General features: G+C 47.2%; 1 pseudogene; it reads right to left on the reverse strand.

Annotated features, from left to right (window-relative positions):
- Positions 1 to 15,540: 15,540 nt before the first annotated feature.
- On the reverse strand, positions 15,541 to 16,089 carry LOC127197980 (60S ribosomal protein L18-like; annotated as a pseudogene).
- Between the last annotated feature and the right edge of the window lie 1,139 nt (positions 16,090 to 17,228).

A 17,228-nucleotide genomic window follows, 5' to 3' on the forward strand; every position in this document is an offset into this window, starting at 1 on the left:
TACAGCGCTTGTGTGGCATGCTGGTGGGCATCTGAGAGACAGTGTGGCAAGAAGAAGGGTCAGTGTCTCCTCTTCCTTGAGTCCAGCTTGAATGTTCTTTGAAGAGATGCACTTTCTCTATCTTCTTTCATATTGGGAGGCTCCACCTTCATGGGTCTGCGTTCCTTAAGAGGATGGTGTTATGGCTATATATGACCAGCAGAGGGTGATGTCGACTCAGTGGTGCCTTTACCGTACATCCAGCCCAGGCCATGAAAATTGCTCAGATTTCCCCCACCAAATAGAAAGTGCCCAAGCCACCAGGATGCTCCTGTGGGTGCCCACAGCTAGCTCTGTCTTGCCTTTTCAGCGAGGCAAGTTAGTGTTCTTACTCAGGGAATAGGAGGAGCAGAGGCCAGCACTCCTCTGCTCTCTGACTGGGAGAGGAGCTCCAGTGTAAGTGTCTGCTTAGCTGGGCCATGGTAGGAGCTGACTCCTGGGGCAAGTGAACAAGCAAGCAAGCAAGCAAGCAAACAAACAAACAAACAAACACCCCCCAAGCCTAGTTTGAATTGAGGTATTTGTATTTTGAAAGAACATGTTTCAGAAGCCAGGTTGCCAACCCACAGGCTGAAATCCTGGAGGGAAGAAACACATCATTTCCTTTTCCCTAACAGAAAGAGAAAATGCTACAGCACTGGCAGAGGCTTCTCCTCAGAGTCCCCAGATCTGAGACTCCTCCCACATTGATCCCAGAAGCTGACTGGCAAGTAACAATTGTAGAATTAATGCCTCTCTTCTTTAGCAAGCTGCTAGTGGCCAGGAGCTGTGTACAGTAGCCATTCATGATTCCTGACAGCTTCTGCACATTCTAGAGACATATGTGGCATGCCATCTCCAGGGTTCTCCTAAGCCCTGCGGCTACCCCAGGCAAGGCAGTTAGGAGGGCCATGCTCACTGCTGCAGTTTGAGCCTCGTCTGGTAACTCCTTTCTCCTGGGATTCTGTGTACATGTTACGCAATGCCTCACCAATCCTCACTCTCTGTTTTGAAGTTCACCTTTAAGTCCCAACCCACACAATGCACCCTCTAGTTGAAATATGCTATCTTTTCCCATTGCTCCCAGCACTTCAACAAGCTGCAAATTCACTTCCACACTCCACAGTCCATGTATTTAATGTAATTTCTTATGTATTCCCCGCCCCCCATTTATGTGCCTGCCAGACTTACTGCCTTGCAAGTCCCTTCTGAGTGATATCTGAGTCTTGTCATCTTTAAAGGGTGTTCAGTAAAGCCTGCATGACTCACGGCAGACTGAGCCAACACACTGAAAGGCCAGGCAGTTGCCTGTTATGTCCCTAGACCTAACACTACTACTCCCTGTTTATATTCATGAAGAGGGCATCAGATCCTATTATAGACGCTCGTGAGCCACCATGTGGTTTCTGGGAATTGAACTCAGGACCTCTGGGAAAGCAGCCAGTGCTCTTAACTGCTGAGCCATCTCTCTAGCCCCACTCTTTGTAGTCTTAATACGTTTCCATGACTTAACCCTCACTCCCCACTCAGTGTCTCTACACGGTGCTCCTGTCCCTGAATGCTATTCTGTCCACATCAAGCTCCCCCGACATGAACCCTGGCAGTGGGCAAGTGTTTTTCTGAAGATCTTTTTGGTGACTGCTTGTGTAGCGATTCCTTTGGGATTGATTGTTGTCTATAGTTGGGGCTCAACCCAACAGCCTTAAAAAGGGACAGAAGACTCAAGAGGAAGCGTGGGTGCAAAGCTTTGGCAAAGCTTTGACTCCTTTTGGGTTCCCTCCTGCCCACACCTACCCTTTTTATCTGTTTACCTGATGACACTCACTGTCCGCCCCTCTCTCTGCCTTCCCTGACACCTTTATCTTTCTGCAAATATTCCCTCCAGTGTCACTACTCCCATCAAGCTATTCCTCCCCATTCTTATGATCTAGAGAAAGAGGGTGCAGGTGGGCCTCCTGTACATACCACCGGGCATACTAAGATTGGGGAACTATTCTTCTGAGAAAAGCCTCTCCCTAGCTACTCCAGGCTGGCTAAGGGCACTGGTTACTAGCCCACTGTCTTTAGGGTATGAGGCCAGCTTTTGCTATCCCAAGCCACAGTTTCCCCCAGCTGCTGGTGGAGTACCATGGCTCCCTCCATCACAGTTAGTCATGTCTGGCCATAAGTGGTGTCTTGTTATGGAACCTTTTATGGATGTTTGCTCATAAAGTTTATTGACAAATGTTTGGCCCATACATACAAAACAGCGCTTGCACCACAACAATTGAGTTCAAACAATTTATTCAATAATTAATAATTCAACAATAAAGCTTAAACAGTAATTTAAGTTTCCATGCAGTAGAAAGAACATTCACTGGACATATCCGCTCCGCGCTTCCTAGATGTGTGATTAACAGCTGGTTACTGTCTTCTGAGTCATTGAGGAAATATATATCTATGTCTGCAACGAACTACTGAACTATTGATTTCTCCTCTGCTTATTGGCTAGTGTGATTGAAAGACCAAGAACTGTGACGCATAATTCCAGTGACGTCCATGAAGGAGAGGAGTGTGGGCGTTGTACCTGCAGTGTCTCTCCAGCTGCTTGGCATTAGGCAGGACTATAAGCAAATGCACGAAGGCTTCTGGGGACGTTCTGAGCTCATGCCACACTATGGGGACATAATGGATAATGACAGCAATGACAGGGTGTTCGAGTTTCCTTTCAGGAGATGCTGAGGACCACTAATGAGAGAGTTATAGCAATTGGGTATACAGCATATAAGAGAATCAGCTTAGTCCTTACTTCAGCTGTGTGGGTGCAGATGGGCATTGCAAACAATAGACTAAGACCAGATAAGGCATGGAGGGATGATACCAGAAGAGGGATGAGGCTCTCTGGTGAGTGGTGCCAGTGGTGCCAGGATGTCCTTGGGAATAAGTAACAGCATTAGACTGAAAATGACTGAACAGTCAAGCCACGTAGTGTCCTCCACACCATAGAGCTCAGGACAGGCTAACTACTGGTGAGGACATTGTGGGTGTTTCTCTCTGTGTCTCCCTGTGAGTCTCCAATAGGTCTGCTTTTCCTGTGTGCTCCTGCAGACAGCCTGTGGTTGTGAGACGGCAGCCAGAGCCCCAAGTGTCGCATCACTGGGATAAGGCAGGGTCCTCTTTAGTCTCTCTAGTCAGCAAAGGACAAGGGACAGAGAGTCGGGGTTCGGGGATGAGGCTAGGCCAGTGGCTAATGCTTTCTTGGGCCACAATTCTGAAACAAAGAAGATGAGAGGACATGGCTACCTGGATGGAAGCAGACAGCATCGGGCGTGAGGCTTGGGGAAGAAACAGCCTTTAGAACTGTGGTTGTAGGCACTCTGTAGAGTGAGGACAGAGCTGGCTGTGTGAATACTTCTCTCCCACCTGTGGAAAATGAGGTGGGATCAGGATGGCAGAGAATCCTGACTAGGAGAGCAAGGAACAGGTCCTGGCTCTAGCAGTGGCAGGCATTGATTTGGGACTTTGGCCACTAACTTCTTAAGATTTTTTGGGAAAAAAGGTATTTTCCAAGGAACGTTATGTTAGTTTGGCTAGGTCACGACAGGGTCCATGCTAATGATGATGCCGTTGGGGGTGTCAGTGACTACTGCTGAGCACTTACTGCATGTACAACTCTATCCCCGAGTCCCCAGAGCACTTCTGATGTTGGTCCTTGCCACATCTGTATTTCACAGATGGTACCGCTGAGCCCAGGGGGCTGAGACACGGGTGAGAGCGTGCAGATGATCAGTGTTGGGGAATCTAGCTTTTGCCGTCTGGCTCCTCACCTGGCATCCAATCATTTAAATATAGCTTCTCTTGGTGGTTGGAATGATTAGGAGGACAAAGTGGGTAGAAAGAATGTTTCCCAATGCTGGGCCCTGATCATCTTGCCAGAAACTCTTGTAGGCACTGAAGTCTCAGTCGTAGATAACAGAAAGTCCCATCTGTGTTCTAGTGAGGGCAGGGGAGATACAAGCTAATTTGTAGATAGATGACAGATGATGGATAGATGGATGGTAGAGTCAGGTGATAACTGAGAGGTGGATGATTCGTGTTAGATGAGGCATGAAAGGTCTGTGGGACTGTCTGCTTTGGGATAGTGAAGCGGAGGGCCTGGGAGATCACGTAAAGGTGCTTTGTGCTGGCTAAGCCTGATCAGCTGAGAAAATTCCCCAGGACTCACATGCTAGAAGGGAGGACAGGATTCTAAAAGTTGTCCTCTGATCTCCACATGGTCACACGCAATGAGAATTAAAAAAAGAAAATGAAACCGAAGCCAGTCATGGTGTCAAAACCTATACGAAGTGGAAGTGAACCTACGTAGTGAGTTCAAGGCAAGTTGGAGTTTCACAGCAAGACTCCGTCTCTACAAACTAAGGATTAGGAGTGTAGTTCAGTGGTGGAGCACTGGTCTGGTGTGAACAAGCCTCTGGATTCTATCCGCAATACTTATAAGTGAGTAATAATGGGCGGGGCTTGCATTTTCAGTGGCATGGCCAAAGTAGAGGGGGAGCACAGCCAGGACGTAGGTGCTAGAGATGTCTATCTTGGACAAAGTAACCCAGCTAGAAAGGAGAGGGGGAGAATGGCCTGAGGGCAGGGCAAGCAGCATGGTCTGGGTCCTGGTAGATAGCAAGGGAACCATTAGGATTCCAGAGCCCTGTGTTTTAAGATAAACATTTAAGGCAGCAGAGAATCATATGAGCCATCGGAGTCTTCCAAGATCCATTAAACAACAGCATTACCAAAACCTCAAAGGTGTAGTCAAGCTCTAATGCAGCTTGAAGCAGCAGGGCAGCAATTAACCCCAAACCCACCACAACCCTAATCCTAACACTAACCTCAATTTTAACCCAGCACTAACCCAACCTCAACTAACCCCAACCTTAACCCTAACCCCAACCCCGACACTAACAACAGCCTCAACCCAAACCTAACTCTAACCCCAACCTTAACACTACCTCTAACCCCAACCCCGACCCTCTCCTGAGGTGTGATATGCCTTCTCTTTCCTGGCTGGAGAGTGCATTTGCCTTTCTTCAGCCTGTGACCAATACTAGTCTCAGAGCTTGGTCTCCTGGCTTCCTTACACCCCACCCAGAATGGTCAAATGAGTGTTAATCACATTTCATAAAAATGGAAACTAAGGTGTCATAACTTGAGGGGGATGAATGCACACAGCACATGTTGGCGATGAGTCTTCAGGACAGCTGTCATATTCAGACTCTGTTTTCAAAAAGAGAGCGTGGAGTATTGGAGGAGGGGGCATCTGGTGAAGTCAGGACATAGACTTTAAAGTTCAGGAGTATGTAAGCTGAGACACACTTATTGAGAACAATTATGGCTATGGTTACACAAGCATACAGCATCAAGGACTGCAGATAGATACATGATGATATTTGCATCAAATGCTCTGGGCAGATGCTAACCAGAGCAGAGAGGCCTAGGAAAATGAGGCAACAGTCCTAACATAGCAGGATGAAAGAACCATTAAGTTCAGCTAAGCTTGTAGGGGTGGGGTGGGGGTGGGGGGTGGGAGGCCTGGCAGCATCTGTGATAGTGGCCATAGAGATATAAAGTGGAGAGGCTTTAGGTGCTGGGACTAACTCCAGTGAGGAACTTCCCTTCCCAAGGCATAGTTGGTAGTAAGCTGGAGGAGTCTGGAGATAGTGGCACCAGCCACGTTCACCACCAAATCCCATTTGCCTACACTCTGACACTTCCAAGGAGTTCTTAGTTTTTCGTTAAGACAACAAATATATACTCATTTGTATCTGCATACCAGCCCAAGGGGCATGTCCCACGAAAGCCTTCACTTACCAGGAAACTGGGACAGAGGGAAGAACATCCTATTGGGACTCTAAATGAGAGAAGCATGGGAGAATAGCAAAGTAGAAGGATCCAGAGGGTCCTAGAAACCTACAAGTAGAACAATATGATAGGCAGATTTGGGCCCAGGGGTCCCGCTCAAACTAAGGTACCAGCCAAGGATAATACAGGCGGTAAATTTTAAGCCCCTACCCAGATCTAGCCAATGGTCAGAACATTCTCCACAGTTGAGTGGTGCCTCACATTTGACCATGTCCCCTGGAGGGGGAGACCTGGTGACACTCAGAGGAAGGACAGCAGGTTGCCAAGAAGAGACTTGATACCCTATGAGCATATACAGGGGGAGGTAATCCCCCTCAGGAACAGTCATAGGGGAGGGGAATAATGCGAAAATGGGAGGGAGGGAAGAATGGGAGGATACAAGGGATGGGATAAACATTGAGATGTAACAAGAATAAATTAATTAAAAAAAAAGACAACAAATCTTCCATTTTGGCTTTGGAAGTGCAGAGGGCTGGGAAATCCTACACACACATCCGCTATGTCACAGGCAACTTAGCAAAGAGCATCTCCCTCAGAGTCATTTAAGGGCAGCCCTCCGCGTTGTTCATATGAGTGAGAGATGCAGCCGCCTGTCTGCAAGTCTGGGGGAAGGAAGCTCTCTGGCCCTTAGTCTTTCTCCCTTTGTTCTGTTTCTCAGAGGAAACAGAGACTCATTTCCCCTCTGGTCCACTCTTTGCTGCCTGTGTCAGCTCTAGGTGCTCTTGGAAGGCTCCATTAACGCTGCGTTTGCATGTCCATAGGAAACAGAATCGAGGCCAGAGTAGAGAGGAAGAAGATGAGGAGGACCAAGCCAGAAGCTGAGCCTCTGGGTCTCCTGCAGCAGGCCAAGGGCCATGGGAGCTGGTGGCTTTTATCAGCATTATCATGCAATATTGCTAGCCTGCTTTGTCTTCGCTTTGCATTTTATCAATACCACTGGCAGATCCTGCTGTCCCTTTCTGTGGGTTTATTAATATTGCCCTCTGATCTATGGGTAGCTGCCACACTTTATATTCCAGCCCCATCCCATCTTCTCCAAACTCAGACACCATATTTAATTAGATTTTCTCCCTGGCTCAGGCAAACAGAAATTGAACTCCCAGTATATCTCTATTGCTCTGGAGCTCACGTCTGACACAAGTAGACAGCTCTCTTTCCCTCTCTGGCATGCGCTCCCTCTTCCCCTCCATCCACCTATGACTCTGGTATCACAGCAAAGCACACTTCTAAGTTCACATTTGCCTCCAAAGTTTGAAATGCTTTCTTTCATCAATCGCACGCATCCAGAAAAGCGGCGCTCCGGCCCTTCAGGCCCTGGGGACTTTTTTGACCTTCCTGTAGGTGTTGAGGTGGACTTGTGTGTTGACAGGGGTGAAGTAGTGGCTGTGGGGGAGGGGAGGTGGAGGTGGAGGAGGTAGACGGGCAGGGAACTTTCTGCGAGCGGGAACATGACTCTATGACTTTATGCCCACGGAGATGGAACAAGTTCGTTGGCCTGAGAGAAAAATATCATGCCATTTTGCAGAATGGTCCGATGAGATGACACTAAGAAAGCAACTTGGTGCATGTAAATAATGAAGTCTTACTTACTCACCCCTGGAAGGGATGCTTAGAAACAACCTTCTCTCTCTAAGAAATTCACAGTAGAGAGCTGAGAGATACTCAGTTTCCTCATCTGTTAAGTAAGAATAATGACAGCTCCTCTGTGTGTGCTCCATAGTTGTGACCTTGCAGTAAAACCAGCACGTCGGTGCACTCCTTAAGCTGTGATTAAGATCCTTATTAAGATCAGACATACCCACTTTCAGTGAAAATTTGATTTATTGCTCCTAAGCGACATGCAGTAGAGGATGATAGAAGAAGACATTGATGGTGAGATGAGTTTTATTTTCTTTCTCCAAGAGGTTCCTCGTTGTAAGGATCTCATCTTGCTGGAATACTTAGATGGACCAGGAATTCAGAACCCAGGGTGACATGATAGAAAATAATGGTAACAAGGTCAAGGGGTGTGGAAAGAGGAAGAAGGAAGGAAAGAGCAGGGAGATTTACCCACAGTCCTTGGTTAATGTTTCTCTGCATAGCAATATACGGGCATCTACGCAGTTACCATAGTGAATACTTGAAGTGTCAAATGAAAAGATCCTTAGAACATTTCTGGAGGGCAGAAGGGTCGATGGGCCACATCTACCACTGTGAAGACATCTGAGAAAATTCCCTTCTCCCAATATAAAGAGATCTCCCGTTCCTGCCCCAGGCCCCACCTCCCACGCAGCTCCTGGCAGGTGTTGTGAGAGTGTGATGGTGAGCAAAGGACCCACAGGAGGCTGAGGGCTGGCACAGTGATGGAATGCAGGACATGCCATGTGGCTTTGGGTTGGGCCAGGGGCTTTTGTGCCTGATTGCTGTATGCTGCAGGTCAGCCTGTGCCACCCAGCAATATGACCCCTGACGTGACAGACACCACTGTCTGAGCCTTAGATCTTCATGAAAGGGCAAAATGCACCTGCAGTGTAGGGTCCTAGGATTCAATTGAGTCATATAGTGGTGACGTCAGGAGAGTGCCCGGCCCATACTGGGCCCTTAACATGTCATTGCCGAAGGACTCAGCACCCTACAGAGGTGAAGTTGGGAGGACAGGTTGGAGTGCCAGCTTGGGGTCTGATTTTGTGTCATTTACTCTGAAGCTTCATTTGGGGAGAAGCCTGGAGAAGGGGGACAGAGAGACATGGAGCTGTTGGGTCTCCAAGGCAAACACGTAGGTCCTCAGGGGCGCCACGGGATCAGAGCCTTCCTACCTCCCTGTATTAGCGCACCCACAATCCCCTCAGACAAGACTCCTGAGCAGCAGCTCAGGGTGTCTTTCAGTGAAGGCTGGCGTGTCTGTGTGATGGGGCTGCTGCTGTGGCCCTGGATGCTTAGTCACCCTGAGACCATTCTGCTGTGTTCTGAGGGTGGAGCAACCGCGGAAACAGATTTCTCTTGTTGTTCTGACTGGACACATGACAAGGCCGATTCTTGAAGTAAGTCCTAATCTAGGGCTTTCAAGGGACAGAACGACTGCCCTTCACAGAGGACTTCATGTTAAAGGGTGAATTGGGCTTTTTTTTTTTTTCTAACTAGGCAAAGAAACCCTACAGGTCAGAATGTGTGGGTGAAGCTTATTTCCTGCTTATATAACAGCCCAATATTCCAATCAGCAGATGGCGTTCCACGCCATGGTGATTCAGGAACTTGAGATCTTTCATCGTGTGGTTCTGTATACGAAGGCCTCTGCTTTTTCCTGTGGGAGACAGATGGAGAGCTAGGCGGTGCACAGAGGCTTCTTTGAAGGCTGGAAAAAAAATTTAACCCTTCAGCCACGTTCCTGGCCGGGAGCTCATGTGTGTGACCACATGCTACAAGGACAGAGATGCTGAGAAAGACACTAGTCGTCCTGGTTCACAAGGATCTAAGGCAGTTTGCAGCACCTGAAGCCATGCTAGTAGCAAACACTGTGTACTTATGTGGATCTTACATTTACACACCTATGATAGTTCAATTTACAGACTAGGCACTGTAAGAGATTAACAACAACAGTAAAATACAACACCCCACCACAATATCCTATAATAAAGCCTATTTGGAAGTTGAAAGTTGCTTCCCTCCCTGACCTGGAATTTCCAGTTATTGTTTTTAGGTGACAGTTGTTAGTAGGTAGCTAAAGTGACAGAACGCAAAATTGCAGGTAAAGGATAGACTGTTGTATGACCTCACTATGTGTCCAGGAAACAAAGGAAAGCATAAGGGCAACAGGGTGGTAGAGAGCAGCTGACAAGCTGTGTCACAGGCTACTCTCTTGGTCACTGACCATCCATCAATGAGGACACGCACGCGCGCGCGCACACACACACACACACACACACACACACACACACACACACACACACACACATACACTGTTTTTGTTTGTACCCTGCCTCTGTACTCAGAATATTTTGTCCCTTGTTCTCCAGAGCTCTTGCCCTACCGTCAGGCACTCCTTCTCTGCCATCCTCGGTGGTCACATCTGAGGAAGATCTGAGGACCCTGTCTTCTTTCTGTTGGTGAGAGCTTTTCACTTGCGGGAACTCAGAGGCCAGGTAGTAGTTTCTTTCATTCTTGGTCCATTCGGTACTTGGTAGATGTCTCAAGTGCTTGCCTCTCATCAGTTCCAAAGGCAAGCCAGCATTAGCAACTGAATTCTTTCTCCATGCCTTTCTCTCTGTCTAATAGTGGCCACCATAAGGCAGACAGAACGATAGCTGTGGAAAAACATATTGCTTTGATGGAGTTGTCGTATCAAAGTGCTAAGAAATGGGTGGCGGCTTCCACAACAGCTACTTGGAGGCTGAAAGCCTCAGTTCTAGGTGTCCCCAGGTAGTTCCTGCTGAGGCAGCATGGGTGAGTGGAGGGCTGGTTGATGCCTCATTTGCCATTGATATTTGACCTTCCCTGATGCCGGCTCAGTCACCCTATGTGTCGCTTCCACGGTTTGCATTCTCTGCATACCTGTCTCTATGTCCAAAGTTTGCCCCCGTTACAAGGACACTCAGCACATAGGATGGGACCAATTCTACTCTCAGAATGACTTCGTCTTACCTAACCACATCCGTGAAGTCTCACTCTAAGACACTGGAGGGAGGGTCCTACATTTCATTGATTCTTTGTGACAGGTCTGGGTCCCTCTGCTAAACTGAGGGTGACTTTGAGGATGACTTTGTTACTCAAAGCCCTTTTCACTTTCATCTCTATTCCAGACCTTCCATGACCCAAATATCTGAATTCTTTTCAAATTTTCTTCCTAGAAAGGAAACGGATGGAGTGAGGAGGAGAGAAAATTAGCGTATGCTGAGTAGCCTGTGCCAGCCACCATCACAGATCCTGATTCTCTTTTAGCTGAAAGTGTTGGGATTCTGTGAAATAGGGCCTAGCATGCTGGGGGGGGGGGGAGGTTTCCCTCCCCCAGCTTCTGTGGCATGCACAAGCTTGCTAACCTTTACAAGCCTTTGTTCCCATGTCAGCTTCCAGGTGACCCTCCCTGAACACTATTTAAAACCAGACTGCTCCAGCCTTTGGCCTCTCTCTTTCCTATGCACCCCACCCCCAGCATTTATCCATACCACTTTCTTAGAGAGTGAGCAGATTTCTAACTGTTGTTTATTAGTTTTTGATTTTTTGGTTAGTGCTGTGAGGCTACAGAGACCCTAGAGATCTTAGCTGTTCTCTGTGTCATAACGCCCAGGACAGTGTTAGGGATATTGTGACATGCCCAGTGGACACCTGCTACAGCAGTGACTTGGAAAGGTCTGAAGGCAGATACTGGTGAATGGATCAGAACCCAAATCTGGACAGTATCACAGTGTTGCTGTTGCTGGTTTTGTTTTGTTTTGTTTTTAACAAAATCTTTTTTTTTTTTTATTAATTTATTCTTGTTACATCTCAATGTTTATCCCATCCCTTGTATCCTCCCATTCCTCCCCCCCCCCATTTTCCCATTATTCCCCTCCCCTATGACTGTTCCTGAGGGGGATTACGTCCCCCTGTATATTCTCATAGGGTATCAAGTCTCTTCTTGGCTACTTGCTGTCCTTCCTCTGAGTGCCACCAGGTCTCCCCCTCCAGGGGACATGGTCAAATGTGAGGCACCAGAGTACGTTTAACAAAATCTTAATCATTTGATTTTTCTGATAAAGACCTGGGAGCCAGATGCTGGGGTGAAAGCTTGCTAGATCAGAGAGGCAGAGAAAGCACCCAACGGACCTCCCTCCTCAGCTAATGTCCCAGAAGGAATGCTTCCTTCTTCTACCATCTCAAAAACTCTCTCAAACTGAATGTCCCTCCCTTCCCCTTCCTCTTCCTCTTCCTCTTCCTTATCTCTTTCTCTCTATCCTTCTGACTTCCTCTTACTCTCTATGGGTTTTTCTTAATAATCCTATGTTCGCTTGCTGTTAATTGGCTGCTTGCTCCACCTCTTGGCCTGTGGTTTACTTTATTTAATCCCATTTACAATATTCAAGCAGAAAGCTCTTGAAGTAAAGGCGTGTGCTTGAGCTGAGCCACACAACTAGAAACAGGTTCTTCCAGTAAATAACACAATCTTGGGGGTCACAGTGTGATCAAATGTTCTGTAACACCGCAGCTTTTCCAAGGGGGTGACATGAAGGAAGACACTTTTAAGTATTTTAGTTTTCTCATTGGGAAACAGAGGCATAGCAGAGCCCTAGTCTCCTGTGGTTGGGAATAACCAGCAGAGTGTGTAATTAAGGGCTTAGCAGAGGGCCAACATGCTGACGTGCCCAGTGGACACTGCTTTTACTCAAGGTTGTTAATAACACTAATTGACATGTTAACCAGCACAGGAGAGACTCTCATTGAAATTTTCATGTCTTTCCACTGTTGATATGTTTTGAATTTGACTCCTAATTTGAATTAGCCCACTTTCTGCTACTACGGTGAAGAACCAAAGCTGCGTACTTCAGAAAGAGCAGAGCTAAGTGTTCTGAAGTTTCAAGAGCATGGTGTCAACATTTATAACACCAATATGTCAAACACTATTGGCTTTAGTGAGGACCTTACGTTGACGGGTGTCACACTTGTGGGAACATGTGGAAGAGACACAGAGCCTTAGAGACTGGGATAGCCCGAACTTGCTCTCAGCAGACCCAGTTCACTCTGTAAGACAGACGTCAAAACCTTGTGGGGTTGGAGACTCAGCCCTACCCATTTAAAGTCCCATCACCTCCAAGCTTCACTGCACTGAGGATAAAGTTTCTAGCATAATAGTAACCTTTATGGGGACACACTAAAGCCATATCCAGACCATATTTCTATCTTAGAAGTCATGAACTATATCTTGGTAGGTATATCCCACTTTTCTTCTAGGGTTCTTGTGTTTACAGGAAGCTCAGCAGTGAGAACCCCAGACTGAGTGATTGCATGATATTTGAAGCTCCAGAGTTGGGGTCATCAAAGAGTTGGGATAGAGATGAAACAAGAGTGCTTTGAGGAACAAATGTCCATTTGTAATTTTCAGTTAAACAGAGGGACCAAGATGTGTGAAGTCCCTTAAGCTTTGACTTTTCCTGATACCGCTCTTCATAGTCCTGTCTAGCTGTCTCTGCCCCAGACTCTGCCGACTTTCTTACACCTATTTGCCTAGTCTGAATTCTCCTTCAATCCTGGGAAAGCCATTCCACAAGCCACTTCTGGCCAAGATTTGTAGATTTGGCTTGGTGACTTCAATGTGGATGGGACTCGAGACATGGCCCAGTGGATAAAATAGTTTTTGCTCTCACAGAGGGCTCAGGTTTGGTTCCCAGGACTCACATGAGGCTGCCCACAACTGACTTGCAATTCCAGATCCAGGAGATGTGATGATTTTTTTCTGGCCTTCCTGGGTACCTGCACTCACATGGTACACACACACACACACACACACACACACACACTGACACACAGACACACAGACACACACACACACACACACACACACACACACACACAAAACCTGTCCCCAACTTTGACTTTAATAGACAGCGAAATGTCCTCTCCTTCAGGAACCTGATGGGAGGGGCAAATCCACTGGGGTTAGAGTATTCTGGCACAGATGGGACAATGAGAGAGTCCAGATGTGAGGAGTCTAGTTACTCGCTCTGTTTTCTCTTCCTGTCCTTTCTCCACACAAGAACTTAGTCAAGGCCAGCAAAGATGGGGCCAGACAATTATGCTCTGAGTGTGTGTTTTATTAATGAAGGGAGAAGACAGCAGTGGAGATTGTAATGATATCATGGTGTGTCTAATCTAATTATGCTAATCAATTTCTATGGCTCATCAGAGGGAGTTCTGGGTGGGCTGTGTCAGGAATTCCCGCGAGCATCTGGAAGGGCTATTCCAGAACCCAAGAGACTGAAGGGAGAATATTCTTAGTGCTTCCCGATCTGGGAGACTCCTTGAAGCTTCCACCTGCCCCGTTTAATGTCATGTCTGAGCAAACAGGGACCTGGGAATTGGGAAAACAAAACAGAACAAGAGAGCAGGCGTGGAATAAACTGGAAAGGGCCAGCTGGGATCTGCCTGAGACTATGGCACAGGCAACAGTTGAAGCTTTTGAGTAGGCTGCTAAGTGGATGCATGGCTGGCAGGAGCTACAGCTGAGATGCCAAGTGGAGCCCCCATGACTACAGGATCTGGGGCTGACCTCTGACCATCTTTAGGTAGGTTTGTCTCTGCTGTACCCAAGGCTAGCCTTGGGTACTGTGTGGAGCTGTATGGAGCTGAGTCCGGAACTCACACTGTGCTATTCTGCTATTTGCTGCTTCCTTCAGGGCAGGTGGCCTGTGTGGGCACAAGGAAAAAAGAAAACAATGATCAAACAGTGGGCATAGACATTGGTCAAGCACAGGGTATCCTCAGAGTTTCTAGTCTCTAGTTTGAAGAACATGGAAACAATTTTACATAGCCCTGAGCTGCGGAGATAGTAGTCATTGCAAAAGGAGGTGAGAGCAGTTGCTGGATACTTAATTTTCTACTGCTGTCCTATCAAACGCGCATGAATGTTAAACACAGTTTATAGGAGGCCAGAGAAAGGGCTGAGTAGCAAAGAGCATGCTGCCTTTCAAGATCAGTACCCAGCACCCACATTGGAGCTCAGCAAAAGCCTGGCTTGTCCTGTGACTCCAGGAGATTTAACACCATCTTCTGACTTCTGTGGGAACTGACTTCTGCTGGAACTAGCATGCCTGCACACAGACACAGACACATACAGACACACACAGACATAGACAGAGAGACAGACAGACAGACACACACACACACATACACATGCCCAAATACCCCTGTATCTGTTATTATGCTATTCTGTAGGACAGAAGCCCAACAGAGCCAAAATCAAGGAGTGTGTGGGGATGTGCTCCATTCTGGTTTTGGTGTAGCCTTTGCTTTGATATCTTAGCATCTTGGTCCCCTTTTTGCATCTTCAAAGACGGCACCACCTATCTCTTTCTTAGCATCCCTTCTCTTTCCACTGTCGTCAGTAAAGGTTTCTCTGCTTCAAGTTTCATGTTCTTGGGTTGGGCTGCCCTGGAAAATCCAAGTTACTCTCCTGTTCTTAGCAAATGCCTACACCTGCCACGTTTCTTTTACCAAGTAAGATGACCCATTCCCAGGGTCTGGAGTTGAAGATGTGGATGGACCTCCTGGAGGACACTTTATCCTGCCACAGCCCTGGCAGAGACTCTAGGGAGCATCTGGTCAGACCACTATCCAGGTAGAGCTTGATGCTGCTGTGGAGGTTGGTCACATAATTCCTATTTCTTCCTCGCAGGGGCCCAGGTAACCACATAAGCCCCTTTTACGCAGTAGTTTCTCCTTATCCATAGGGAATGTGTTCTAAGACCTTCATTGTACGCCTTAAACTGTGGATTTTATATACACTATAATTATTTTACACCTACACACCGATGGTAAAGTTAGGAATATAAAGGCTAATAATAGAACAATGATTTAATTTGTGAGAATGTGGTTCCTCTTTTTAAAATATTTTACTATACTGTACCCACTCTACTTCTTTTTTTTCAACATCCAAAGCTTTTTTAATAATGGTAAGATCCAGGGTTAGTTTTTGTAGCCTCGGCTGGCCCTTCGGCCTCTGGCACACCCAAATTTCTGGCCCTTGGAGCAGATATAGGGTTTGGTGTGGCTGTGTGGGGTCCCTGGGGCCTTGCCAAAATGCTGGTACACTTCTTGGCCCTTCCGAAGACCAGACAGGAGCACGGTGCTTCGGCCTTTGGGAGACTCCAGGGCCAGCTGGTCGAAGGTGAGGATCTTACTCCCAGCCTTGAGGCTGCTCACTCGTGGTGCACACTCTTTCAGCTTGGGCACTTCTGGGATCCTCACATCATCTGTGACCGTCCCCACAACCACGGCGGTTTTGTTTTCTTGGCCAGGAAGCTTCATCTTTCGGATCATGCGTGACAGGGACAGAGGTAGCCAGTTGGTGCGACTCATGAATAACGTCTTCAGCACAACCTGATTGAAAGTGGAGTTGGTTCATCTGGCCAGAAACCTGTACAGCTTGACTGGCAGCTACAGGTAGATGTGCTGGCTCTTGGGCTCCTGGTGCCAAACCTTTCGGTCCTTGTTGTGATGAATGTCAGCACCCATGATGGTGCCTTCTGCTCGGCCAGGTCCAGAAAGCCCATCCTACTTCTTAAGAGATGAAGCGATGCCTCCAGATGAGAAGAAGTGAGATGAATGGTTTGGGTTTGCAAGATAGCCTTAGTCTTCTATGTGGGGGCTTATGCATTAGCCTCATGCTGCCATGACGGTGCCCTTGAAAACTACAAAACTAACCGCTTGTAGGATACCTAGCATGCACACCCTGGACAAAGGGGTGTTGTTTTCTTATCCTAGAACAAGGCTGTGAGAGATTTAAAACCAAGCACAGCTTACAACCTAAGAATTGTTTGTTTCTAGAATGTTCAGCGTGAGATGTTTCAGGTCACTGTTGTCAACGGTTAACTTCTGAAAGCAAAGCCATTGTAGCTGTGCAGGGTCACATGACTCAGTTGAGGACAATGGAGTGTAGGCTGAGATCAGGCAGCTACTTCTAGGCCAGATCTCTGGTCAGCTCTAGACTCCTCCTTAATGGCAAGATTTCCAGGGTCTTAGGGAGGCTGTTGAGTCTTGGTAATGGCCAATCAACGAGACTGAGAGAGCCTGTAGTGGGGAAAATAAAACTGTAGATCAAGTTGTTGAAAGGCAAGATTGTTGTACATGGTAGGCTACTTTGAGAAGTTTGGAAACTCTCCTCAAACTGTTCTAACAAAACCAGTGGTTCTCAGCCTTCTTAATGCTGCGACGCTTTAATACAGTTTCTCATGTTGTGTATGGAACCCCATCCATAAAATTATTTTCACTGCTACTTCATAATTGTAGTTTTCTTCTGTTATGAATTATAATGTAAAAATCATATACAGGCTATCTGATATGTGACCCCTCTGGAAGAGTCGTTTGACCCATAGGTTTGATGTAGGACATGAAACCTTGATCCCACAGCCAAATGGTGGACAGTAAAGAAAACGACTGGGGAAGTCCCCAGGCTGGAGAGCCCTGAACAATGTTGGCAGAGTTTCTGGTAGAATTTCAAGCAGTGTTAGCTCCAAGGAGTGTTCAGAAACAGAATCTGCAGTGTGCGCATGCCTGGCATGGTGAGCTTTTCTACCGGCAAGGTATCTCCATCATGAGCTTTTCTACCGGCAAGGTATCTCCATCAAAGGGGAGTTAGAGAAGAATTAGCCAGT

Source organism: Acomys russatus, chromosome 14 (assembly GCF_903995435.1).
Source record: "Acomys russatus chromosome 14, mAcoRus1.1, whole genome shotgun sequence".
Classification (NCBI taxonomy): Eukaryota; Metazoa; Chordata; class Mammalia; order Rodentia; family Muridae; genus Acomys; species Acomys russatus.